The sequence below is a fragment of the Lottia gigantea genome (genome assembly GCF_000327385.1).
Source record: "Lottia gigantea unplaced genomic scaffold LOTGIsca_30, whole genome shotgun sequence".
NCBI lineage: Eukaryota > Metazoa > Mollusca > Gastropoda > Lottiidae > Lottia > Lottia gigantea.
This window is the reverse complement of record NW_008708987.1, coordinates 1,525,927-1,529,208: the sequence shown is the minus strand read 5'-3', so window position 1 is coordinate 1,529,208 and position 3,282 is coordinate 1,525,927.

Here is a 3,282-nt window from a genome sequence, read left to right as displayed (position 1 = left end):
ATATCATTTCCGATTATTCCATATTTTCCTTTCCTGTTTGCTGTTCCATTCCATACTTGCTTGATTGAGTGTGGAAGTGTCCTTTAGGACAGACCAATCCTAGCACTATATCTATAATATCAGAAAAGTCAGATTGAGAATACTTGAACAGCATGTTGTCTGCGAACTCATTATATTCCACATAGTTTAATTTACTGAATCCCGGGTGATTCCTAATAGTCTGTCAATTTCTTGATATGTACATATTTCCATGGATCCGATGATGCCTTAAATAATCAGTCGACCTACGTCCACCTTAAAGTCATCATCACCATCCCAATCTGACTGGCCTCGAACCCAATCCCTTTAAACCAATTCCCTGTTAAATATTTTCTACAAAAGTATTTTTATTTTATAAATTATAAATGTTCACTGTATGTGTTTCTAAACGTAGTATGTAATAAACCTAGAAGTAGTATATCTATATATCTTGTGTTTTTAATGTTACCTGTATGTGTTTCTAAACATAGTATGTAATAAACCTAGAAGTAGTATATCTATATATCTTGTGTTTTTAATGTTACCTGTATGTGTTTCTAAACCTAGTATATAATAAACCTAGAAGTAGTATATCTATATATCTTGTGTTTTTAATGTTACCTGTATGTGTTTCTAAACCTAGTATATAATAAAACTAGAAGTAGTATATCTATATATCTTGTGTTTGTAGTGTTACCTGAATGTGTTTCGAAACGTAGTACATGTACGTAATAAACCTAGAAGTAGTATATCTATGTATCTTGTGTTTTTAATGTTACCTGTATGTGTTTCTAAACGTAGTACATGTACGTAATAAACCTAGAAGTAGTATATCTATGTATCTTGTGTTTTTAATGTTACCTGTATGTGTTTCTATACGTAGTATATAATAAAACTAGAAGTAGTATATCTATATATCTTGTGTTTTTAATGTTACCTGTATGTGTTTCTAAACGTAGTATATAATAAACCTAGAAGTAGTATATCTATATATCTTGTGTTTTTAATGTTACCTGTATGTGTATCTAAACGTAGTATATAATAAACCTAGAAGTAGTATATCTATATATCTTGTGTTTTTAATGTTACCTGTATGTGTTTCTAAACATAGTATGTAATAAACCTAGAAGTAGTATATCTATATATCTTGTGTTTGTAGTGTTACCTGTATGTGTTTCTAAACCTAGTATATAATAAACCTAGAAGTAGTATATCTATGTATCTTGTGTTTTTAATGTTTACTGTATGTGTTTCTAAACGTAGTATATAATAAACCTAGAAGTAGTATATCTATATATCTTGTGTTTTTAATGTTACCTGTATGTGTTTCTATACGTAGTATGTAATAAACTCAGAAGTAGTATATCTATATATCTTGTGTTTTTAATGTTACCTGTATGTGTTTTGAAAAGTAATATGTAATAAACCTAGAAGTAGTATATCTATGTATCTTGTGTTTTTAATGTTTACTGTATGTGTTTCTAAACGTAGTATATAATAAACCTAGAAGTAGTATATCTATATATCTTGTGTTTTTAATGTTACCTGTATGTGTTTCTATACGTAGTATGTAATAAACCTAGAAGTAGTATATCTATATATCTTGTGTTTTTAATGTTACCTGTATGTGTTTCTAAACGTAGTATGTAATAAACCTAGAAGTAGTATATCTATATATCTTGTGTTTTTAATGTTACCTGTATGTGTTTCTATACGTAGTATGTAATAAACTAGAAGTAGTATATCTATATAACTTGTGTTTTTAATGTTCACTGTATGTGTTTCTAAACCTAGTATATAATAAATCTAGAAGAAGTATATATATCTTGTGTTTTTAATGTTACCTGTATGTGTATCTAAACGTAGTATGTAATAAACCTAGAAGTAGTATATCTATATATCTTGTGTTTTTAATGTTACCTGTATGTGTATCTAAACGTAGTATGTAATAAACCTAGCAGTAATATATCTATATAACTTGTGTTTTTAATGTTACCTGTATGTGTTTCGAAACGTAGTATGTAATAAACCTAGAAGTAGTATATCTATATATCTTGTGTTTTTAATGTTACCTGTATGTGTTTCTAAACGTAGTATATAATAAACCTAGAAGTAGTATATCTATATAACTTGTTTTTTTAATGTTACCTGTATGTGTTTCTAAACGTAGTATATAATAAATCTAGAAGTAGTATATCTATATATCTTGTGTTTTTAATGTTACCTGTATGTGTTTCTAAACGTAGTATGTAATAAACCTAAAAGTAATACATCTATATATCTTGTGTTTTTAATGTTACCTGTAGGTGTTTCTATACGTAGTATATAATAAAACTAGAAGTAGTATATCTATATATCTTGTGTTTTTAATGTTACCTGTATGTGTTTCTATACGTAGTATATAATAAAACTAGAAGTAGTATATCTATATATCTTGTGTTTTTAATGTTACCTGTAGGTGTTTCTATACGTAGTATATAATAAAACTAGAAGTAGTATATCTATATATCTTGTGTTTTTAATGTTACCTGTATGTGTTTCTATACGTAGTATATAATAAAACTAGAAGTAGTATATCTATATATCTTGTGTTTTTAATGTTACCTGTATGTGTTTCTATACGTAGTATATAATAAAACTAGAAGTAGTATATCTATATATCTTGTGTTTTTAATGTTACCTGTATGTGTTTCTAAACGTAGTATATAATAAAACTAGAAGTAGTATATCTATATATCTTGTGTTTTTAATGTTACCTGTATGTGTTTCTAAGCGTAGTATATAATAAACCTAGAAGTAGTATATCTATATATCTTGTGTTTTTAATGTTACCTGTATGTGTTTCTTTACGTAGTATATAATAAACCTAGAAGTAGTATATCTATATATCTTGTGTTTTTAATGTTACCTGTATGTGTTTCTATACGTAGTATATAATAAAACTAGAAGTAGTATATCTATATATCTTGTGTTTTTAATGTTACCTGTATGTGTTTCTAAACCTAGTATATAATAAACCTAGAAGTAGTATATCTATATATCTTGTGTTTTTAATGTTACCTGTATGTGTTTCTAAACGTAGTATGTTATAAACCTAGAGGTAGTATATCTATATAACTTGTGTTTTTAATGTTACCTGTATATGTTTCTAAACCTAGTATATAATAAACCTAGAAGTAGTATATCTATGTATCTTGTGTTTTTAATGTTACCTGTATATGTTTCTAAACGTAGTATATAATAAAACNTAGTAGTAGTATATCT